This window comes from Lasioglossum baleicum, chromosome 4 (assembly GCF_051020765.1).
Source record: "Lasioglossum baleicum chromosome 4, iyLasBale1, whole genome shotgun sequence".
In the NCBI taxonomy this organism is placed as follows: domain Eukaryota; kingdom Metazoa; phylum Arthropoda; class Insecta; order Hymenoptera; family Halictidae; genus Lasioglossum; species Lasioglossum baleicum.
In genome coordinates this window covers 535,326-561,502 of record NC_134932.1, presented here as the reverse complement: position 1 = coordinate 561,502, position 26,177 = coordinate 535,326, and the positions used below count along the sequence as shown (strand labels likewise).

At 36.7% G+C, this 26,177-nt stretch overlaps 2 long non-coding RNA genes across 3 annotated transcripts; both read right to left on the bottom strand.

The window, feature by feature from the left end:
• Positions 1 to 12,540: 12,540 nt before the first annotated feature.
• Positions 12,541 to 22,544, bottom strand: LOC143208071 (uncharacterized). Of its 2 annotated transcripts, XR_013008832.1 has the most exons (4): positions 22,335 to 22,544; positions 22,142 to 22,239; positions 15,123 to 15,218; positions 12,541 to 14,956 (listed from the first exon to the last, which is right to left on the bottom strand). It is a non-coding gene; the product is annotated as an uncharacterized LOC143208071 (long non-coding RNA). The 2 variants fall into 2 exon arrangements; XR_013008831.1 differs by having other exon boundaries at positions 22,142 to 22,544.
• A 607-nt stretch (positions 22,545 to 23,151) lies between these two features.
• Positions 23,152 to 24,522, bottom strand: LOC143207814 (uncharacterized). Its single transcript, XR_013008762.1, has 3 exons — positions 24,093 to 24,522; positions 23,388 to 23,478; positions 23,152 to 23,313 (listed from the first exon to the last, which is right to left on the bottom strand). It is a non-coding gene; the product is annotated as an uncharacterized LOC143207814 (long non-coding RNA).
• Between the last annotated feature and the right edge of the window lie 1,655 nt (positions 24,523 to 26,177).

Here is a 26,177-nt window from a genome sequence, read left to right as displayed (position 1 = left end):
AACATGAGTAATTATTAACAATATTAGTTCAAATTAGCTACAGATAAAGACAGATTTAGAATTAAATCCTTTTTTTATTGCCTTAACATTAATGGGAAGACTGAGTTTGCATGTCTCTAACCAAGCAATCATAATTAGGTGTATATCCTGACAAAGATAATAATAATGAGTCTATAGTATGGGAATCAGTCAGGACAGGACGTTGTTTAGTCTTCGTTAACTGTAAGTATGAAAATGCCAATTCACACGGGTATGTAGATCCGAAGCAAGAATAGTATTTGCTACATTTGGTGGTACTGGGATATTTTTCGCGGTTGACGTATTTCCAAAAATCATCCTCAAATTTTCTGGTTTGTAAGCTCGACGTCTACATTATAGCCAGAGAGGCGGTTGATCGACCAAAATTGGATTCGCTATATTTGATGAAAACATCTTCGATCGGACTGTTGATAACAGATTAATCACTCACTGATCACGATTCGTGGTTCACCCTGTACAAAGGGTGACTACTACTTTTTAGTGTATAGTACAGTTAAGGAGACTAGAGACAAACGAGAGAGGATTTCTTCGTTTCGCCCAAGACAAAGTATTGCTTGTGTGAAATCAGGGACTTAATCCCGGTAAAATATACATACCGGACAATACCGGTAACGGTATTATGCCAAGCGGCTGAAATAACACCGAAACCGTTAATATACTTTTTGGAGCAAAAGCTTCTGAAAAAGTAAGTGTGGGCTTTTGTTGTGCCATGGCCGAACAGCAATGGGCCACCAGCCGTACCCTTAAGAGTTAATAGCCGTAATAACCATAAAGACATTAAAGACCAAATATTAATAGAACTAGGCTAGTTCTATTCATAACCCCTCATCCTATCCTAAATAACAGTAAACTTAAAAATTTGTAAGACAACCAAAATGAACGCCTATTGTCAGCCTGTTATTTATGATAGGATGAGGGATTAAGTTCTTATTTTGGATAGGACGAGGGATTAAGTTTACTGTTAGCTCCATTTCTTTTTCTGCAACACGTATTTTTGGAAGTGAAAAATATAAAAGAATAGGGTCATTTAGTCGGATTCGAGCTACCTGGCTGGCCGGAGAATTACCCGGTCGTGTTTATTGCACCACTTGGCCAAGGCGCTCCAAGCCCTCGTCGCTTCGTCGCCCTAGCCAGCAGAAATGGGTAAAAATTGTATTTGGATACAAATTTCCAAGATATTTTCACGAGTAAAACCATTAGACACAGTCCGAATTCTATTATCGAGTTTAGTTTTTTCTTAATCGGAAGAACGCCACGAACTAGCTCGTGTCACTTTCGTGACGACATTACGAAAAATAAACAAGTTCAGCATTTACTTGTTAGCGGCTTCATGCCGAGATACCTGGCTGGCCGAAGGATTGCCCGGCCGTGTTTATTGCACCACTTGGCCAAGGCGCCCGAGGCCCTCGTCGCTTCGTCGCCCTAGCCAGCAGAAATGGGTAAAAATTGTATTTGGATACAATTTCCAAGATATTTTCACGAGTAAAACCATTAGACACAGTCCGAATTCTATTATCGAGTTTAGTTTTTTCTTAATCGGAAGAACGCCACGAACTAGCTCGTGTCACTTTCGTGACGACATTACGAAAAATAAACAAGTTCAGCATTTACTTGTTAGCGGCTTCATGGCTGGCCGAAGGATTGCACCACTTGGCCAAGGCGCCCGAGGCCCTCGTCGCTTCGTCGCCCTAGCACAGATGATGGGCAGAAAATGTATTTGAATAAAAATTTCGAGAATACTTTCACGGATAAAACCACTAGAAACAATCCTAATTCTATCGAGTTTAGGCTTTTCTTAATCGGCAGAACGCCACGAATTGGCTCATGTCACTTTCGTGAGGGCAGCACAGAAAATAAAAAAGTTCAGCATTCACTCCTTAGCGGTTTCCTTATAATGTATCCAAATAAATAATAAATGGAAATTATTTTATACTTTTTAGTGCGTTTTTTCGAAGTCGGTTTAATTTTTTTTTATAAAAGTTTTTTTATTAAATACTCTTATGGTTACACTATGATATAATTTAATGAAAAACTTGTGACTGGGTATTCGGATAGTGTTTTCATATTTTCTTAGTTTTAAAAATCTTAATCTTAATAAATGTGGATTCGAAATAATCTTTTACCTCGCTCTTTCCAAAACCATCGTGACCTTAGTTGTCGGAAAGTCAAAAAAAGTCGCGAACTTTTGGATTATAACCAAATAAAAATCGGTGGGACTCGGAGTCTCAATAACATACAAAAAAATTAATAATTAGCTTTGTATGGACATGATATTTGGTCCCCTCAGGGTTTCAAATTCATTTACCAATCCTCTCCTTTTTCCACTCTCACCATCGCCTTTTCAGCGGGACCTACTGTTTATGGTGGGTTCCGAACCACCTTTTGCCAACAACACGTGAAAAACACCCTGGGTGGGTCACTTTCCGGTTTTTGACCAGACAGTCACCCATCCTAGTGCCGGTCACGTTCCACGTTGTTTAACTTCGGTGATCTAACGAGAACCGGTGCTTTCAACGGGACTACGGTTGTTGGCTCATAATTAGCTTTGTATTTTTTATAATTCAAAGTAATGTACTCACCGCACTGAATAATATCTACACTATGAAACTTTCGAAAATCAAGGAGTGCATATACACAAAAACAACAAAGAAATGAGAAAAAATTTTTTCCTTCAAATGTATGTCACAGTTCTTTCCAATGTCAGTGTTTGGGTTAAGTTCTATTACAATCTATGATCGATGCATTAATACTGTAATGTATTTCAATACACATAGATTTTTAAAAATGACATAATAAACGAATTATTGCCATGTCTTGGGGATTTTGCACCACTGTGCGAAGTACGATAGCGTAGCGGCTATAAAACATGGGCATGCGAATGGTCGGGTCATTATTGGGCGATCGACAGCGAAGCTATTTTTCAGAAAGCTGTTTTTAGCGCGTCCTATTCATAATTTTTTACTGTAAAATAATTTTTAAGTTAACACAAGTCAACACGTGTTGTCCGAGAAAGTGTCGACTTCCAGCTCAATAGTAATGACCTGTCATAAACCTCTCCATAGAGAACAGCCCCGGGAACGGCACATAAACAAATCGAGCCTATCATCGCTAGGTCTGCCTATCCCCACCACAGCCGCGCCCGTAGTCCCAATGTTTTGACTTCGACGCTGCACGCTACATGGTACCAGAATGGTACATATGTGTGGCCGCTGTAGCCAATATTTCGTCGACAGCCGAAAATGCGTGTGAAACGAGGTCTGCCTCCTCCGCTCTGATCCAATCGGCCGCTCATTCGTTCCTAGAGACACGTCACCGTAGTCCTGCCTGGTAACCTTCTTCTCAGGCTCGCATCAATACAATGTCACCAGTTCGGACCCATACGAGATGGCGCCTTGCCACCCCCGACAATCGCGTAGTATGTAGTGGGCGGTAACGGTGTAACATCTTAACCAACTCAGAGTTTTGCTAATTCAATTACACAATTGAATTACATTGTATTTCAATTATATAGTAATTCATCTACGTCATCACTGAATTACATATTACATTAAAATACAGCTCTCCAAATTATAGTCCAGAACTTTGAAGAAGTGCGGATATATTTTTATGTTTTTCTTTCATATGCTCTTGTTTGCTGTCCATGCGGTGTAGTTTCTATTCCTCGTCATCCTTCATAATACATACCGCTATTTTATAATTGTACTCCAATTGCAATTACGAATTATATTGTACTTTAATTGAATAAAGATATGAATTATAAATTACAATATGGCTGAATTACAATGTAATCAATTAGTTTGTATCAGGTCGGAGAGAAAGTCCTTACGGTTTTTGTTATTTTGATTTTAATTAAAACCGCAAGAATTTTCTTTTCGGCCTAATAATTTTGCTTCCTCGAGTAATTCAATTGTAATTCTGCACAACTCTGAACCCACTGCTGTTTCGCTATCGCTTCGTACGGGCATTGTATTGGACTACTTGTTGGACATAAACAAATTGAAAATGTTTTTTCACTACATGAAAGGTGTCCCATCTCAACTTGGCCAAAAGTGTCTTCCAGGTGGAAGACAGATAAAAGAGTCACTGTACACGGTGTGCGGATTGAGGGGAAACCCCAAAAATAAATAGCTCCAGCCTACAACTGACCGTGAGGGTCTGCAAGGTTTATAACACATAATTGCTATTGGGGCTCAGGGAGATTTCAGTCTTTCTTCGTGGCTCCGACAATAAAGTAATAACGAGGTTTTCTCTCAAAAATGGCAAGGACGTCACGTCCGTAAGAAAGGCACATTTTTCAACTGTAGACAAATATTGTGATGTTATTATAAAAGATATTGAATTGTTCTTTGCAGCAGAAGGTTCTGTACACTTTTCCGAATACAGTTATATCCAATATTAACACATTATGATTGTTTAAATATGTTTAAACAATGGTTTCGGAAAGAGCGAGACAAACGATTTTTTCGAATTCATATTTATTAGCTTAAGATTTTTAAAACAGAAAATGGGGGGGGGGGAACACTATCCGAATACCCAAAATTTCATCGAAAACGGTTGAAGCATAAAACAGATATAGTAGCCATTGAAAGATGTAAAGATACGAATCTTTGAATTTTTCTGCTTACGATTGTAATTGAGTATCCCCACATTTCCATGCGAAATAGAACTACTGTTTCGGATTTTGTTCAAATTTGGATATGTTGCAGTCTTTAGTAAAATATGGACGTATCTCAAAGAGAATTCTTTGAAATCTTGAAAATTGATGGTTCTACGCGGACGTAGAATATGAGGTGTCACAACTTTTTCATTAAATTATAACGACCAAACTAACAAAACAATGACAATTTTAGTTTTGGGTGCACATAGTGAAACCATAAGAGTATTTAATAAAAATTATTTCAGTTGAAAAAATATTTATTTTCATAGTTTATTTTGCAACTGTTTTTTAAACAGGCGCATTGCTATCATACCGCCAGGAAATTGGAAAAATAAAAATAATGATAATATAGCCCCAAGTGTCCTCTTTGTGGACCCGTTCTTAAAAATACGGATACTTGAAAATTGGCGACATGAAAATTATTTAAAATGAACGCTGCACCGTCCGACGTAGGGCGAAAAAACGAAATGATTTGATTCTCCTCCGGCGTCGGGACCCCATGGGGTTTGTCCATTGTTACCCTTCGCTGACCTTGACCATTTTGCCCGATGTCGGCTCCACCGACATTTTGAAGAGGAACACGTCCAACGTCGCCGCCAAGCTCCCAGCTCATCCGAACTCGCGTCGAGGTGGACCGAGTAGCTGAGACGCGAGGGAGGAGAAGATGCAACATTTCATCGAGATGCCGAAGAAGATGATCGAAATCTGCCGCTGCCAAATTTTGAAGAGGAATACGTCCAACGTCGCCGCCAAGCTCTCAGCCCGTTCGAACCCGCGTCTCAACGATCGATTTTAATTTGAAGTGTTTGAAAACAGTTATGCTCCTTACTGTATACAGGGTGTCCTACATAACAGTTTTCGCGATTTTTCAAGTACTTGCGATAATAACTTTATCTCGATCGACACTTTGTTAACTTGCGATAATGTTAAAAAAAAATGTTTTAAACAAAAGTTAATCAGTCTTCAATTGGCTGTACATTGCATTAAAAAAAGTTCGAATTTTTTATTTTTTTTAGTATTGTCAAGGCCTCCTTCATTTTTTTAAATGGAATGAGGTATTTTTTAATACATCAATCGATGCTGCTGGACATTCGTTATAAAAAAGTACTAACCTATGTATGTCGAAAAGTTAGTAGTCCAGGAGATATTTCAATTTCAATAACTCTAAAACACCATTACTGTCGTACTAACAATAAGACGTTAGCGTTTACTTACTTGTGTAACGTCTTACAATTAGTACGACAGTAATGGTGTTTTAGAATTATTTAAATTGAAATATCTCCTGGACTACTAACTTTTCGACATACATAGGTTAGTACTTTTTTATAACGAATGTCCAGCTGCATCGATTGATGTATTAAAAAATGCCTCATTCCATTTAAAAAAATGAAGGAGGCCCTGACAATACTAAAAAAAAGGAAAAATTCGAACTTTTTTAATTGCAATGTATAGCCAATCGAAGACTGATCAACTTTTGTTTAAAACATTCTTTTGTAAGATTATCGCAAGTACTTGAAAAATCGTGAGAACTGTTATGTGGGACACCCTGTATATGTATAATTTTAAAGAGTACTATGAAATTATATAATTTAAATTGTATTTTTTATATTCTTCTTTTTGTTGAAATAAGAGTTAATTGTTTTTGTTTTTGTTTTTAGTTAAATAAAATTATCTATTTAATTAAGAAAAGAGATTGCGTCGTCGCTTTGTCGAATCAAAAATGTCAAAGCGGTTTCTTGTATTTACCCGAGTCACAATAAATAAATTATATACATATACGCCGATTCTAACTTACTTATTAACATTTCCCTTTTATATTCCCTTCCATATTTTCATAATTCAAATTTTTATCCAAAGCCTTGAAATAAATGTTTGATCGGGAAAATAAATTATGGAATAAAGAATTAATTAATATATAGGATATATAGGCCATGTTAATTTTTACGTAGTACTCGGCCACCGAGGCAGTCCGAGCTCGTAGCTTCAGGGCTGAAGCCTTCGAATAAATCCACGGATAACACTGCTAGATACAGTCCTATTTGTACCGTGTTTACTATCGTTTTAATCAGAAAATGTCACGAGTTAGTTGGTACAAGTTCCATAAGAGAATAAAGAAAAATAAAGAAGTTCCGCAATTGAATTGGCAGTTTTTGCACATCGATATCTCTCACGACTCTTCGAACTCCGAACTTTAAAGACTAGTGTCCGACCAACAGCGTACAATGAAGCAGATAGAGAATCGAGCATTATTGACAACTTAAACTTTTATAATTTTAATACGAATAAGTTGTAGAGCTTATCTCGATGAAAATGAGACCAAATACGACATCATTTGGACTACTTAAATAAAATCATAATTTTTATCATAACACTACGTATCAATAAAAATTGTTCCATTACACTCGAGTTTGGTCCCCATTTTCATCAGGAAAAGCACCGCAATTAACTCGTAATAATTTTATGTAGGGGAGTATATTGAAAAATCTAAAAGTTTAAACTTTCATTCGTGCATGATTCCCCATCTGCTTACATTTGTTTGTTTGTTACGTTTGTTAGTCGCTGGGTCTCTGACGTTCGGCACTCGCCGAACCTCATCGCCTTTTATTCGAGCTGCCCAGATAGCACACGACGTCCTAAAGACGTCTATTTTACGTCTATTTTAGGTCTGAACGTCTTACGTCCTAAAAAACAGTGTGGTTTTTATAAATAGCCATAATCTAGCAGAAAGTATTAGCATTGGTATTATTTGTTCGAGTTAGTGTTTTTGCTTCAATTTCAATTTCAATTTCAATACCAATATCAATTTCAATTTTCACTGTGATTTTAATTGTAATTGCAATTTTAATTTTTATTATGTTTATTGTGATTTTAATTGCAATTGTTATTTTTATTACACTTTTTATGTCAATTCCACACGCGTTCTTCTAATAAAGTTATTTATTAATATTAAATTTATTAGAATTATGTATTACCGCAACGAATTTTAGCAATTTCTAATACATGGTTATATCGCACGAAGCATCGGTTGAAGCTAGTTCTGATTTATGCCACAGGCTAGTAAAGTACAGTCTTAAGGGGGTAGTCTACCCTCGATTTGTAACTAGAAAGGGACTAGAATCTTACTAGAAAAATGGCTCGAAACATGGGTTTGCGCGCTGTCGGTTTTCGTCCTTATTTCAGAAAATTTTGGGCTGAGCGAGGGCTTATTCTAAAGAGGAAGGTTAAACACACTGCGCCCTGGTTACGAGGTTAACGAGATTATGTTTATAACTAATAATATGAGGGCCCAAAGTAGAGAAAAAATCTAGGAAAAAAAACCAGCACATTTCAATGCATTTTTCTGTCTCCAAAAGACTTTATGACTTATGAGATGACCAGGGCGCAGCGCGTTGAACCTTCCTCTTTAGAATGAGCACTCACACAGCCCAAACTTTGCTCAAATAAGGACAAAAACCGACAGCGCGCAGACCCACTTTTTCGATCGAAAATCTGGTAAGATTCTAGTTATTTGCTAGATATTTGCTATTTACTAGGATCTTACTAGATTTTGGGTCCGAAAAAGTGGGTCTGCGCGCTGTCGGTTTTTGTCCTTATTTGAGCAAAGTTTGGGCTGTGTGAGTGCTCATTCTAAAGAGGAAGGTTCAACGCGCTGCGCCCTGGTCATCTCATAAGTCATAAAGTCTTTTGGAGACAGAAAAATGCATTGAAATGTGCTGGTTTTTTTTCCTAGATTTTTTCTCTACTTTGGGCCCTCATATTATTAGTTATAAACATAATCTCGTTAACCTCGTAACCAGGGCGCAGTGTGTTTAACCTTCCTCTTTAGAATAAGCCCTCGCTCAGCCCAAAATTTTCTGAAATAAGGACGAAAACCGACAGCGCGCAAACCCATGTTTCGAGCCATTTTTGGGTCGAAAATATGGGTTTCGTACTAAACGTTGTTTGACCTTATTAGAACAAATTGTGGGCTGTGTGAGGGCTCATTCGAAAGAGGAAGGTTCAACGCAGCGCGCTTTTCTCATCTCATAAGTCAAAAAAGTCTATTAGAGACAGAAAATGCATTGAAATCTGCGGGATTTTTTCCTAGATTTTTTCTCGACTTTGGGCCATCATATTATTAGTTATTAACATAATCTCGTTAACCTCGTGAGAAAAGCGCGCTGCGTCTATTCTTCCTCTTTCGAACGAGCCCTCACACAGCCCACAATTTGTTCTAATAAGGTCAAACAACGTTTAGTACGAAACCCATATTTTCGACCCAAAATCTAGTAAGATTCTAGTAATTTTCTAGTTACAAATCGAGGGTAGACTACCCCCATAAAGTCTTTTGGAGACAGAAAAATGCATTGAAATGTGCTGGTTTTTTTTCCTAGATTTTTTCTCTACTTTGGGCCCTCATATTATTAGTTATAAACATAATCTCGTTAACCTCGTAACCAGGGCGCAGTGTGTTTAACCTTCCTCTTTAGAATAAGCCCTCACTCAGCCCAAAATTTTCTGAAATAAGGACGAAAACCGACAGCGCGCAAACCCATGTTTCGAGCCATTTTTCTAGTAAGATTCTAGTTCCTTTCTAGTTACAAATCGAGGGTAACTAGAAAATACCTAGAATATTACTAGAAAAAGGGGTTGAAACATGGGTTTCGTACTGAACGTTGTTTGACCTTATTAGAACAAATTGTGGGCTGTGTGAGGGCTCATTCGAAAGAGGAAGGTTAGACGCAGCGCGCTTTTCTCACGAGGTTAACGAGATTATGTTAATAACTAATAATATGATGGCCCAAAGTAGAGAAAAAATCTAGGAAAAAATCCCGCAGATTTCAATGCATTTTCTGTCTCTAAAAGACTTTTTTGACATATGAGATGAGAAAAGCGCGCTGCGTTGAACCATCCTCTTTAGAATGAGCCCTCACCCAGCTCAAAATATGCTCGTATAAGGTCAAACAACGTTTAGTTCCGAACCCATTTTTTCGACCCAAAATCTAGTACGATTCTAGTAAATAGCAAATATCTAGCAAATAACTAGAATCTTACTAGAAAAAATGGGTTCGGAACTAAACGTTGTTTGACCTTATACGAGCATATTTTGAGCTGTGTGAGGGCTCATTCTAAAGAGGATGGTTCAACGCAGCGCGCTTTTCTCATCTCATATGTCAAAAAAGTCTTTTAGAGACAGAAAGTGCATTGAAATCTGCGGGATTTTTTCCTAGATTTTTTCTCTACTTTGGGCCATCATATTATTAGTTATTAACATAATCTCGTTAACCTCGTGAGAAAAGCGCGCTGCGTCTAACCTTCCTCTTTCGAATGAGCCCTCACCCAGCCCAAAATTTGCTCAAATAAGGACACTAAGTGAAAACCAGGAAACCCATGTTTTCGACCCAAAATCTAGTAAGATCCTAGTAAATAGCAAATATCTAGCAAATAACTAGAATCTTACTAGATAAATGGCTCGAAACATGGGTTTCCTGGTTTTCACTTAGTGTCCTTATTTGAGCAAATTTTGGGCTGGGTGAGGGCTCATTCGAGAGAGGAAGGTTCACTGCATGGGGCTCTGGTCATCCCATCAGTAAAAGAGTCTTTTGGAGACAGAAAAATGCATTGAAATCTGCTGGTTTTTTTTCCTAGATTTTTACTCTACCTTGGACACTAATATTATTAGATATAAACATATTCTCGTTAACCTCATGACCAGAGCCCCCTGCGGTGAACCTTCCTCTTTCGAATGAGCCCTCACTCAGCCCAAAATTTGCTCAAATAAGGACACTAACTGAAAACCAGGAAACCCATGTTTCGAGCCATTTTTCTAGTAAGATTCTAGTCCTTTTCTAGTTACAAATAGAGCCTATACTACGCTAGTGCTTGGGGTTTTCCAGCCATCTGGAAACCAGAAGCGGTGTAGCTTCGAATAATTTTCTGTCAGGGCGGCGAAGGCTTCGGTCGCCATGGCCAAGTGGTGCAATAAATACGGCCAGGTAACACGACGCGCCACGGCCAGCCAGGCATATCGGCATGAAACCACTAACAAGTAAATTGCATACTTTGTTTATTTTTCGTAATTGTTTCATGTAAATGACGCTAGCTGCTTCGTATGGCGTTCTTCCGATTAAAAAAAGACTAAACTCGAGATAGAATTTGGACTGTGGATAGTGGATTTATTAAAAGTCTTCGAATAACGGCACAATCAATTTTCTACCGAAACCGAAATAATACCGGTATTTTTTCGGTTTTTCCAATGCTTAGGTTGCTCCAAATGAAAAAGGAACTACATAAAACATTCAGCTAAAGACCTTCCAGATGTACCTCCCAACAAAGTGATTTTTAGCCAGCCGGAAGAAGCACAGCCGATGTAGCCAGATGTATTCTTTATAACCGTAGCTACCTGCAACCGAATATACTCCTTTGTTTCAAATCCTTGCTTTAGTTTATTAAAAGGGAGTAGACTCGTTTTCAGGATTGCAAGGGATTCGTCTCTTCTCATCTCTCGATAATAATACAAACACGGGGTTTTTCACTAGTCAAAAACGCTAGATAAAAGATCGATCTAGGACACTATCTGCCTCAAAAGTCCTATTTTTCCGTTTAGGAGGCGTAATTGGCATTATTCGGCAGCATGTATATGAAAATAGCTTGTATGCTTCCGAATAATTTTTAATTTTTCGCCTCGTAAACGGAAAATAGGACTTTTGAGGGAGATGGGGCCCTAGAACGATCTTTTATCTAGCGTTTTTGACTAGTGAGAAACCCCGTGTTTGTATTATTATTGTGGGGTTCGAATAAATTAACATTAGGTCTAAGAACGTCTAGTATTTTGTATCCTGACCATTTGGGACACAGATGGTTTGCAGGCGAGCGGCGATGGCCTGCAGAACCGTGTCCCAAGTCCCAAACAGTCCCAAACCTTCGCGGAAAAAACCGTTACGTTTATTACTCAGGTATAGATCGTGGGGGAGAAGTAAAAGAACGACTGGCGACGAGAGCCCTTGACGAAGGCTAAATAGGCATAGTGGCTCTGGAAGTCAATGCGAGCAGATCGAACTGCACAGCGTAGAACAGCTTAGTACCGAGTGGACTTTTCTTTACGATATAGTTAGTTTAGGTTAGCTTAGTATCGTTAGATCTTAAATAAAGTATATTTTCTTTTACGTTATCTTACCCTTGCAATCCTGGAAAAAGGAGATACTGGAACTGCAGTTACTCGAATTAATATTCGGACGTTCTAAAACAGACGAGAACTTTTTTAATATTGTACTAAACGATTTGAACTTTTTGGGGAGTTAGAGCAATTAGTTTACTACAGGATGTGAAAAGAAATTTTTTCAAAAATTGCAATTGATCGGAATTGTATGGAAAAATACTAAGAGTTGCATTTTACAACTTTTTTATGTGGGCCCATATTGAAAAATTGAAAAATACGCTTTGTAGATCTGTGTCGACTAAACATATTTTGAAAATTTCGTCAAAATCGGTTAACGTTGCAATGAGCTACGTTTAAAACGTTTAAAAATGGTAAAAATCGCAGATTTTCAGCCTATATCGAAGAATTCTTACATCTTTCAAGGCCTGTCGTTTTTTTCCCGCATCAACCGATTTCAATGAAACTTTCACAGTGCATATAATTTACGCAGGCCTAGAAAACGTACTTTTTAAATTTTCAATATAGGCCCGCACGAAAAAGTTGTAAAATGTAAGATTTAGTATTTTCTCTGCAATTCCGACCAAATGCAATTTTTGAAAAAATTTCATTTCACATGATGTAGTAAACTAATTGCTCTAGCTCCCAAAAAAAGTTCGAATCGTATAGTACAATATTAAATAAGTTATCATCTTTTTTAGATCGTCCGAATATTAATTCGTGTAACTGTACGTATTAGGGGATAATTAATGTATTACTAGTTTATTGATATATGTGTAGGTTTACTCTTAAAGTAACTGTAAAGATAATGGAACCGCAAGGGGGGAAGAAGTAACATAAGGAAGAGATAACAAAAAGGAAGAGAGTGCCCTGTATAACTCACGGCATTCGGCACATTAGTGCGACTGTGCTGTGCTAACAAATAAGATTGTCACGCCTTCCTTTTTAAATGAAATAAAATTTTATTCGTTTCTAATGAATATTTATATGAGCATTATAAAATAAATGTAGCTTTTATGACGAGAACTTTTTTTTTGCATAAAAAAGTAACATTCAATTTAGTTTCTATCTCTTGCAATCGATGCAGACAATTTTTATTTTGCATAAAGATCCGCAGTCTAGGAAAACTACTACAAATACTACAATAAATAAAATCTATCATTTAATTTTCCCGCCTTGAATGCGTACAAAATAAGTAAAAAGGAAGAGTTAGTGCGGCTATGTGCTGCCCTCTTACAACGGCCCGATCGTTAAACTGGGCACGATATCCCGGATTGTGGCAACGACATCATGTGCCAAGATCCGTGTCCAGGGAACACTACGAGCCCTCTCGCGCATTTGAGGCGTGGCCACAATCTAGTCATCGTGTGGCTTGGACAGCTGCGAATAGGGTCGACCATTGTACGTGACCGTTTGGTGGCGTCGCACTGTGGGTTGAAACACGAAAAACGCGGACAAAAGTCATTTTTCTGACTAAACGAAACATGTAAAATTGTATCATTAACTTGTCAGTAGATAAATGAGGCATCATTTTCTACATTTCATTTTCCAAAATTCCATATCTATATCCTACAATTAAATGCTGAAGTTCAATAAAAATTCATGAGCTTATCTTCTCCTGAATTTTTTAGAATATCGTCTCATTTAGTACGTTATAACTTAATACACGTATGAGTAAGGATGTTTTGCATGTACTTAGCTGAAAGCGTGTTTCAAGACGAAAATAATAAGCATGGATTTGATATGCTTTTGTTGTATATAGCACCTATAAACATTGATGAAACAAAGAGTAATTTTCAAGCTTTTTTTCTATTCAAATACAGTTATTAACCGAACGCCAACGATCGCCACAATAAAATTTATACAACGTTATTGGTAGACATGTGTACAATAAAACTAAAAAGGTTTCACCTGCAGATAGCAGCAGATGTGTATACTGTCTCACAAAAACGATGACGCGCGAGGTGAATGCGCGGTTGCGCCGCACAGTGGGTAAAACCGATGAATTCTGTGTCAAAATCAAAGAACTTTTGATAGAAATGAGATAGAACTATGAATTTTTTTTTTAATGAAAACTGAAACTTTGCAGAATATGGAATAATTATGAAAATTGTGGTACGAACGTTTTTTAACATTGAGAAAATTCGTTAAACTTGCACAATTTCAAGAAAATTGTGGTTTTTCCAATACTACGCACGGAAAAAATTTTTTCTTATCATGCTATATATCATTTCCAGTAGATTTTTTCACGCTGATTTCAAATCTGGTATCAAAATTTGTCTACGACCTCAGAATTTTGCAACAAATTGAATTTTTTGTGAACACAACTTATGAAATCATTTTTTCGTTTAAATGACTTGGTAACCCACTAGTTTGAAGGCATATTGTATTCTCATATATAAAACACATTAAAAATAATCATAATGAAGTATTTGAACGTTTACTTAACGAATATCTATAACATACAGTAGCGGACAAAAGTTTAAGACCGCTCTAAAGAAAACGATAACTTTTTTAATATTGTACTATACGATTTGACAATAAAAAAAAATCATAGGCCGAGTCCCTCCGTGAACCCTCTATATAAATCCGTTACTATCCGCGAACGTGAAATCACATACACATACATACACATCGGTGAAGAAGACAACAGTGAAGAGGATGACTATGGGATATGGTCCGGCGATTAACATAAAGTAAATTATACTATAATTTATACTATAAATAGCTTAAAAATATACCATTATTAATAATAAAACAATTAATAACATGTACGTCCCAATTCGAGAAAACCGTTTCTAAAAAACCTTACATAACTTTTATGGGTTTGGAATTAAACAAAATCTGATTGTTAATTTGAATTCAGCACCTCAAAATCTATAAAACGATACCATTTTTATTCATTTAAACTTAGAAATAGCTTCAGAAATGATTTTTGTCCGCGTTTTTCGCGTTTCAACCCACTGTGCGTCGACACGCTGGGCTCGAGATGTGGCTCCGATTCGCTTGGTTGTCTGGGTCGTCGTAGTTGTGGTCGTGGAAAACTGTATCATGCAGTGTTACGCATTGAAATTTATTGTATGATGCACATGTTCTTTTTGGTGTGGAGCATACCCCTTGAGTAACTGCAATGAAAAATAATGCTCAGTACTTACTGTACATAGAGATTTTAGTCCACAAACATTAACATTTCATACCACTTTCAATATCTCAATAACAAATCTTCACATTTTCTTTTTATAATATGTGTAATTAACTTAAATACTGTATTTGAAAGCTATTTCAACTTACATATACCTTCGCTCGTTGTAAGAGACTCACTATATTCCACAGTTATGCTTGCCTCAGGGACTTGCTCAATTTTTGAGGCTGACCCAGCATCATTATCTGAAATATTCATTACATACGCTAATGTAGAGGTGTAAAGGAACTTTCATTTTTACTTTCTGTTAGGGCTGCAGGCGAGCCGAGCTAAGCTCGAGCTCGACTGGTCGAGTCGAGTCGAGACTCGATTGGTCGAGCCGAGTCGAGTACTCGCACGAAGCGAGCGGCTCGCACGATGCGAGTAGCTCGCATCGATGCAAGCTACCCGCATCGAAGCGAGCTACTCGCGTCGACGTCATCGGCTCGCATCGGTGCGAGTTACTTGCATCGATGCGAGTCCAGTCGAGCTTACCGCGGCTCGCAGCGAGCGTGTGATTCGTACGAAATGAACGGCTTGCATGAAGGAATCGACTCGAAATAAATTCAAACGTAATACGACATTGAAGTTCTCGCAGTGCCACGTTTAAATTATTATGTTGGATGTGTCTTATCATGATTATTAATGTATATTTTTTCAGATTTTACAGACTTTGCGAACAGGTTTTAAAAAATTGGAAATTACCAAAAATTCGGAAAAATGCATATTTCCTATTGAAGTTTGGGAAATATCAGGTATATAAAAATTCAATAATGAGATATTGTTAAAACAACCGTTTTTAATTTTTTCCAGAATTTTTTATGTAGTGCATCGTACTTAAAAAAAATAAAAATAATCTTTTCCGATGTTTCTTTACCTTTTGTAGGTGTATTATGTAATAGTGAACATTCTTGTATTCAGAAAAATAAAGTACAAACTTTAAAAAATGCAATGCTCTTAAAAAAATAATTTTAAAAATATTTTATTTGCCTATATTTCAATTAATATGAACAATACTTCCAGCAGATACAATTAGTGCAGACGGCAAGGTCTCCCGCTGCGAATCGAATCCCGCTTTTTTTCTTTTTTGTTAACCATATAACTGTCGTAGAGATATATTAAATATATATTTCAAAGCACCGATCTCACCGATGCGAGAAGATAGCTTACTCGCACCGAAGCGAACGGCTTACACGAAACGAACAATGTATACAATGTATCTGGTGTGTAGCCGTGAAATGAGTTTTATTTTAAAGTTTCCAGAGTACATAACTCGTTTATTTATATTAATATGTTAGTTGTGTCCCATCGTGATTATTAATGCATATGCTTTTCAGATTTTCGAATTATGCGAACGTCTTTAAAAAATTGCATATTTTAAAACATTCGAAAAAAATGCATATTTCCTATTGAAGTATGGGAGATAACAGTTTTATAAAAATTCAGTAATGGGATATTGTCGAAATCATTTTTCTTAATGTTTTTCAGAATTTTATATATACCATATATAAACAGGGTGTCCCAAAACTCGTGAAAATCCCGAAAGGGGGTGGTTCCTGAGACCATTCTAAGAGACATTTTCCTTTGCACCAAAGTCAACTGCGGCTTTGTTTAGGAGTTATTAACGAAAAACACGGACCAATCAGAGCGCGCCCTGGGCCGCCGCGCCGCACAGTGGTCTAAAACGCGAAATTTAGTGACATTTTGGTATAACTTCTAAACTAATAAAGATATCGACGTGAAATTTGGGGTGTAGGATACTAGCATGTAATCTTTTTTAATAATGTATAATGTGGTATACTTTTAGTTTATTTAATAGCTTTTTTTACTATTTTTTTAACATATTTACAAATTTAACAACTTTTAGCAAATTTTTTTGAAACGGAATACATTTAACTTAGTCAATATATAATATTATTCTTATAAATTGTTGAGAAATCGCTATTTAAATAAAATTTGTTTCTTGATTTTCCATATCCTCCGGAGAAAGTTTATCTGATCCTTATAAATTCACAATCTATGGTACCTGTATAAAGCACAAAGTGAAATGTAAACAATAATAAATATAATAAATTTAGTTTAGATAAATTATTTATTCTTACTATATTAGTTAACAGTTTTTATGTAATTATCATTGCCTCAGCCTCTGGGTCCAGAGCTCTTGGTTTCTTATTGCTAGACTTTACACGTAAAGATGATATGTACGGATCAGAATTTAATAATAATTTATGGAATATATCTTCGTTGGTAGCAATTCGAGAAATTTTTCGACTACTTTTATTTCTATAATTTTTAAAATCTTTGTGTCTACATTCCAGGGCCTCCTCAGACAATTGACCAATTGGTAACAATGCGTGTTTTATTATTTGTGTCCCATGAATTAAAAGTTTGTGTACTGAGGCCGGCATATAATACCAGCCATAAAGATGTATGAAATGTTTTGCTGTATTAAAAGTGTATTCTTGAAATTTGTCAAGGTCTATTGCAGATGAAGATGAAATGACTTGTAGTATGATGTGAAGTTTCTTAATCAATGTTGCATCTATCCCTGTTATACTAGCCGAAAGATCTGAATTTGAAAAAAATTTTCTTGCGGTATTACCATCATTCGATGAACCCCATCCTTGTTTCACTATGTCCACTAGTAATCCCATTTTTTCTCTAAATTGCTGTTGGATATGTTTTTTTCGCTCATCCCGAATTTGTTTCAAATCGGGTGTACTTGCACTCCATTTTTTAAATGGTAAATTATAAGAAACATGTAGTAAGCACTCAAAGCATCTGATCCACGCATGGAGGGTAGAAAGTCCAAATGAATAATTGTTACTGTTGCACACTTTTGAGTTTATGATATCTAAATCGTTCATTTCTGTAGGCTTAGCGTTGCAAATATAGCAACGCATTGCGGATTTTGTATCGGTCAGGACATTGCAAATTTTGTTGTCCACCATTGTAAGAAGCATTACATACTCAACTTGTACATTATTTATTTTAACCGATTTTAAATTTGCTATTTCGTTCTTAATTGTGTTTATTTCTTCGTCTATAATTTGTTGTGTTTCTTTCGTAAACGCAAATTTGATCGGACGACAGAACCATGTTGAGGACGGTCGCGGATTTTTCCATATGACTTCATCAGTTAATTTATTATGTATTTTTAATGGCACTAGACTGGAAGCAAAAATACTATCGTCACTCATATTAAAATCTGTTTGAATTTTTTTGTACCTCGCTTGTCCTGAAGCACCGTCACATCCCCACTTACACGTTAATACTAATTCCTGATCATTTTCGAAATCACCTACACTTTTTAAAATTCGTTTAGCCGTGACGTTTAGCAAACTTTGTAATTCAACTTTTGCATATTTCTCTGTTATCGTTGTAGTTTCCTTTGGTGTATAACATTTTCTTTTTTCCTTTAATAACGTACAGTACGACGGAAGTTGATTGTTATTATATTGTACAGCTTCATTTCTAAATGCAATATATTGAAATTTGGACAGGTCTGCTTGTAAGGAACATACATAGAGCCTTTTCTGCCGAAAACCTTCCTTTTGATGTAGGACCACGTAGCATAGCCGTCATCTTGTCAAAGTCGCATTCATTATTTTCGATGTACTCAAGCAAACGAGCTTTGTGATACATTTTATTCTTTCGAAAGCTCATCTTTGTGGCATTTAATAGTTCCTCTAGTGTAAAAGAATTTACGAGAGATCTAGCCCTTCGTATCTTTTCTCGGCTACTGCAGTCCGATAATGCTTTCCTTCCTTTGTGGATGTGTACAGTGGACGATTCTATTCTAGGAGATTTTGTTGTTGTTGGAATGTGTGATACTATTGCACAGGGATATATGTAATCTCGCTCTAACCATTGTTTGTTACGCTGTAAAAATATTGCTTCTACATAACGAGATTCCACCCATTTCTGTTTCAAATTATAAACAAATTTTCTCAACCCTGCTTTTAATATATTTGAATTTTCGGGTGAAATATTGATTTCTTTACATATTTTCTCATGCAAGAATAGATAATTACTTAAATCTTCCGACGAATTTCTTAGAATCATAAATAAATTCAGATTTGTACGGAACGCCTCCATTCTTAATAAATAACAAATACCTGAATAATAAAGGAAGAAATGTTGAACACTGAAAATAGTTAACGTAATAAATGTCCAACTATTTATGTACTTACCAAATATTAGTAAAACGATATGTTTTATCACGAACGAGATACAGCAAACACAAAATATAAACACAAACAGGCAATAGAAATATAAACGCAATATAACAAACACAAAATATATAACAAATACAAAATATAAATTATTGTAAACAACGTATGGCTCGTGCTGAGTTAAAGTATGTTGCAGTGAGTGTGCGATGATGAACAAAGTGACAATAATATAAGTTTGGAATAGGCGTGAAATTGACGATCGGACAAATGAATTCATCGATAGCATTTTGTTCCGAATATTGGTGGGAGAAACGGTCGCATAAGATGATTGTTTAAAACGTATACAACGTTCGGAGAATTATACTTAATTCTCCTTGTATATTAATATAAACTGTACTAAACGATGGTAATACTGAACTAATGCATACAGTATACTGAGGTACGCACTAAGTATAAACTGCACAAAACAAAATTTAAATAAAAAGAAAAAAATATGGTATATAACGCTCAAAAAATTGTAGAATAGCATAAAGATTTGAAGTGTTTAGAGTCTAAAGTGTTTCTTAGTTGTCACGGAGTCCCGACGATGGATGCGAGAACCGTTACGCACAGCTGCACGGACGGCTTTAAACAATAATAACTTTTGATATAGGACGATCTAGGAAATGATTTTTGCACGACTACATAGAGGAAAGAATGCTGAAAGTACTCCATTTTGTCAAATTCTATGACCTCTTATGACTCGAAAGATATTCCTTGCGAAGTCTTGATAATTTTGTAAATTTTCTTCATTACATTTAGCGTAACATTTTTAATGCATTACAAATACTAATTTTCAATTGACAAATAGTAATTTACAGCTTAAGGATAAACCTTTCATTTAAAAAAAAATTGGAAGGAAAATATTAAAAAGGATCGTCAGGGCATCTTAAAGAAGAAAAGCAATTTTTTCCATGAGAAAGGCTATCTTCAAAACTTCCAACTTTAACTGTTTGTTACACTAATGGTTTTTATTAAATTTTATTAATATTTTCATTTTCGAGGTTGATGGATATTTAAAAAACAATAAACACTCAACAGATATCTATATGATACAGTTGGTTTTTGGGCAAAATGTCACTAAATTTCGCGTTTTAGACCACTGTGCGCCGTCACGATACGATGTCACGGCGTACCGCGACACTCGCTTGCCGGCGCGGCTTGGCGCGCCGGGCCAGGGCGCGCTCTGATTGGTCCGTGTTTTTCGTTAATAACTCCTAAACAAAGTCGCAGTTGACTTTGGTGCAAAGGAAAATGTCTCTTAGAATGGTCTCAGGAACCACCCCCTTTCGGGATTTTCACGAGTTTTGGGACACCCTGTATAGTGCAATGTACTTAAAAAAAATAAAAATTAACTTTTTCGATATTTCTTTACCTTTTGTATGTGTATTATGTAATATTGAACATTTTTAACAAACGTAAAAATGCAATATAAATATTGCTTTGACAATATATTTGAGAAATATCACTACAACAATTATATGGTTAAGAAAGAAGAAAAAAAAGTGTTTAACGAAAAAGAAAATCATTCGGTGTGGGATTCTAATCGTATCTGCTGGAAGTATTGTTCATATATTGAAATATAGACAAATAAAATATTTTAAAAATTATTTTTTTAAGAGTATTGCGTTTTTTAAAGTTTGTACAATATAATAATTTAAACGTGGCACGGCGAGAACTTCAATGTCGCATTACGCTTGAATTTATTTCGAATCAATTCCTTCATGCATGCCGTTCGTTTCGTACGAATCGCACGCTCGACACAGTGCGCCGAACCATTGACAAAAATCGAAAAAGTCACTGCTTCATATCGATTTAAAACAATGTTCATACTATGTCAAAATAAATCAGTTTTTGAGAAAAAGATTTAAAAAATTCAGTAGGAAATTAGTTACAAGCGAATCTGTACGCGAATTTTAGGAAGATCAAATAGTAGACGTTTGTTGTTCAATTAACACAGATCTACAAAGCGTATTTGTTAAATTTTCAATATAGGTCCACATGAAGAAGTTGTATAATGCAACTTTTAGTATTTCTTCCACAATTCCGATCAGTTGCTATTTATGAAAAAAATTTAATTTAAAACGAAGTTTCAGTTTCGGAAGAACTGAACTGCGAATTCATATATCTACTGAAAACCACCAATAAAACAAAATTTTGTTTATAAATATCGTTTTTTAATGTTTAAATAAATACTATATTTATAATAATATCATATTGTGATTGCTCTCAATATAAATAAAAAACCACTTTGTTTCATGTCTCTATCATAAACAGAACAAAAGTTATTGAATTTTGTCCAAGAAACAGGCATTCCGGCGCACTGCGGATCGGTGCGAGCTGAGCTAAGCTCGACTGGATTGATCGAGCCGGTCGAGTACTCGCATCGATGCAGTAACTCGCACCGATGCGAGCCGATGACGTCGCGTCGGCGCGAGTAGCTCCCCTGATAGCACAACGGACTCCACGTGAAGTGACGAAAACGATTACAGGTAGCACCGACGAGATACTGTTAAAGACTGCCAGCCTTATGGGAGTTGGCGAGCCCGAATTTTTCGGTGTTTCTTACGCCCTCTAGGATATATTCTGGCTCCATCCAGAGAAACAGAAGGCCAACGACGGCATTTTGTCGGTGAAGAAGACCACTGAGGAGATTCTCATCGCGATGCATCGGCGAGAATGCGAATTATCACGAAACTATATCGATTATTATTAAATGTTACATTCTCCGCCATATTTCAGACGATGTTTTGGCATTATTGTGGCACTATTTCGAATTTTTAGCGACGTGGTATATCAGATCACTGTAACTTTCATGTTATCCCCGCGCCCGTTGCGCCCGGTTACCGGGCTCGCTGAATAGCACAGGGGCTGGCAGTATTTAATAGTATCTCGTCGGTGCAGGTAGACTCCACCTAGAACCGTCTGGATGCAGCCCACGCGGAATGCAGTCCAGCTGGAACGCCACTCTATCCTGGATTCCGCTTCCCCGCAAGATGGCAGCACGGTCGCACTGATTGTGGGAATGCGGTATGCAATTACCAGTGCATGCTAACCACGGTAGGAAGGATGATGATTTTCAGAAGGAATTGGGAGAGTCCCACATACCTCTCCACGTGTTGGATGTGAAGGAAATTGAGAGTTATAACGAGGCTCAGTCACCAGTGTTTATTCACGATGACGGTCAATATAATCATCAGTCAGAACTATGACTGAGAACACACAATAGCATCAGAATGATGCAGGAGCAAACACATTTATAAAACTTGGCTAACACGCTGGGGTACACGCTGACAATGTTGAGCACGTCTGTACTCATTGAACGTTCGAACAGAAGAGAGCGAGCGTTCGCTGCGCTCAGCAATTTCGGCGGAAAGCCGCGAGTGCGCAGGCGCGGTGCCCCCCAAGGATCGGGGTAAAGCCGAGCCCACATATTAATAAGGGCAGATCGCACTAATGTGGCAGATGTCGATAAAGTAAATTTCTATTGTACAAATATGTAGCAGTTTTCCTTTTTACCGACAATACTGATTTTTGAATGAATATTCAGTCACATGCAAGGAGAGAAAACGAAAAAAAAAATAATCTGTGCAAAATAAAAATTCTCTGCATCGATTGCAAGAGATGGAAGCTAAGATTAAAATGTCCCCATGCAAAAAAAGACAAAGTGTCATATAAGGGAAAAGAAAATTTACTTTTTCTTATTTTTTAATACGCCGCAGGGAGTTGGTAAAGACACATGGACAATGACACAAGGAATATATATATATATATATATATATATATAATAAATATTATAATTTTTTATTATTACTATGCTTTATTATTCGACGAACACCTAAATATCTCTTCAGGTTATTGTGATGCAAAAAATATTTGTTACGTAATGTGCATGGTGTCAATGGACCAAATATCTGGCACACCATGCACATTACGTAACAAATATTTTTTGCATCACAATAACCTGAAGAGATATTTAGGTGTTCGTATTTAAACGGAACACCCTGTATATTGTGATTATTACACGTTGTTGCCTCTGCTTCCCAAAACTTGTGGCCCGTAGCACGTTCTGGCATAGGTGGGATACCTAAAAAATACAAAGAAAATCAGTAATGTACAATATATGCATGTGTGTTGAATGGCATAATTAGATATACGTACCACGTGAAAAATTAGAGGTCTTCCTCTTCCCCGGTTGCCGCAGCTTCCTTCTCCTCCTTCCCTGGATAGCACATTATATTTATCCTGCGTTCTGTAAATTAGATTTTCAATTACACAGTGAGTAAAGGTGAGTATTTAATCTTCTTCGCTTATTGCTCATCTCAACGAATTTTCTAATTTCTGGTGCTACAATTACAAAAGGTCTTCTGACGTTTTTCATCAACTAATATACCTAACTGATTCAAACATTGCAATGATATTTATAAAAAATCGATTAAAGTTGAACTACAAACAAAAGAATGTACTACCAGAAATAAAAAAATTCGATGATGAGAAGCAAGTGAAGAAGATTAAATACTTGCCTTACTGAATTGGTTTAAGCCATTATTTTGCCGATTTAGAATATTGCTAAGCTAATTCTAATCTGAATGGGCCAAAGCTGAATTGTGTTGGATTTGTTTAAAGTGATAAATGATAATAATGATAATGAAAAGAGAGTGATAAAGTGATAAAGAAACAAACAATTTACTATTTTGGACTCTACATTGAAGTGAACATACTCGCCCCGTAGCACCTCATACGTGATGGCCAATGGCACTGTCGCGTGGTGTGCCGACAAGCGTTCTCACGCTTTTTCACGCGAAGATTTTGGGAGACATTTGAGCAAAATGAAACCGATTAACCAATATAAATATGTACAAATACCTTCCGTTCTTCCTGCCTTCCACGTAGTGCACGTAATCCAAGTAATCCACGTAATCACATAATCCAAGCAAGTCAATCTAATAAATAGTCAAATAGTCAAATGCCGCAACGCAGACCGCACTCGCGAGTGTAACGTGTAACCACAGAGCGAAGTTATGTAAATATATCTGTGATTGTGTCAAGAAAAACGCTGCATGTCACAATTTCAAAAAATTTCAGTTTATGCATTTATTGAACTTTATAGTGTAGAATTAGGTATTTACCAGAAAAAACGTCACGAAAATCAATTCAAAAGGCTCGAAAAAATAATACAATTTATAACCAATGTCCTTGTCAAAGCATTAGTGATCAAAACTTTAAACGACAATATCTTGAAAGTGAAAGTACAATGTGACATGCGGCGGCGTTCTCCTGACAACCACAGATATTACGACCGAGCTAAGCGAACGAGCACTTGAGAACTGTTGAGAGTTGAGAGAATAACTGAAAACTGCTGAAAACTGAACGGCAGTTTCCCCTTCCCTGACGTATCGTCGTATCCGTGAGCGGTGTCGACCGCGCTTGCCCGTGTTGGTGCATGTTCGATTGCACGCGCGCTACACACCAAGCGTACCTCTACTCTGTCCGTGTGAACTACCTGCTCGAGTGATCTACGCCGACGCGTTCCTCCGGTTTTCACGTTACCGAAATTTCGAAAGCATGAGGCGAAAAGTCGGAAACGGCAAGCATTTGAATCTCGGGCACAGCACGCGGCGCGACGCACATTTTGCTATAACTTTTGATCTAAAAGAGATATCGAAGAGAAATTAGGCCTAATTTTTTTTGAAAAATCGGTTTTAACGATGTAAAAAGAAATATATTTTGTATTTTTTAAATAATGTTTTCGTTGATTCTTAAGGTATAGCCGGAAAAGATGGTCAGAAGTATCCAACCAAATTTGTTTTTAGTCACGTTATGTTCAACAGAAAATTATGAAAAAATTCATGAATATTCTACCGAATAGCATACACTACTGAGATTTTTTTCAAAATTTTTGGTTGCAAAATCGATTTTTAAACAAATCGGAAAACATAAAATTGCCGATTTTATGTATACAGGGTGTCCCAAACTAAGTGTAAGTCCCGGAAATGGGAGGTTCCTGAGACCATTCTAAGAGACATTTTCCTTTGCGCCAATGTCAACTGCGGCTTTGTTTAGGAGTTATTAACGAAAAACACGGACCAATCAGAGCGCGCCCTGGCCCGCCGCGCCGCGCCGCGCGGGCAAGCGAGTGTCGGTGGTACGCCGTGACATCGCAACGAACAAGAGTTTCTCGATTATGTGAATGCTCTCCGATTTCAATGAGCTTTGGATATGTGGTCAAGATCATTATTCTGAACAACATTTCTCTTTAGACTTTTTGGCGATCGGCTTTAGTTTACGAGATTATCGCGAGAAACTTTACTTGTAAATCCATGGGATCGATGTACTACTAGCTTCTATCCGATTTCAATGAGCTTTAGATATGTGGTCAAGACCATTATTCTGAACAACATTGGCTTTAGTTTACGAGGTTATCGTAAAAAAAGAGAAGAAGCAGAAACTGATTGTATTAAAAACTCACGTATTCAGCCGTAAATCCATTTGCTGCTTCGAAATGTGTGTCTTGAAATTTCTCCACACTCACAGTCACTGTTCACATTTGTCAACACATAGTTATGCACTAATAATAATTGCCATAACCCTTGTACTGCTGCACAAATCACAACAATCAGGTAATGCAATCACTAGACCTCGGATTTCATGCATTTGTAGCAAACATGAGTAGGTGCATTTTAATACAGTAGAGAGATTAAAATAATTTCAAAACACCATAGTATTATTTTCAACTTCTTAAACTGATCACAGTGAGAATCAAATATCTGTCTGGCTCCTGTCCCTTGTAATAGCGGCAGCCAACATTAATTTTGCATAAAGATCCGCAGTCTAGTGATTAGTTTAAATATCACTATCAAAAACACAGCTAATAGCAACCGTTAGCTTTGAATTGACAAGTCTTTGGAGATGTTCTCTCTACCGCGGCTCGAACGACACTGATTTTCCGCA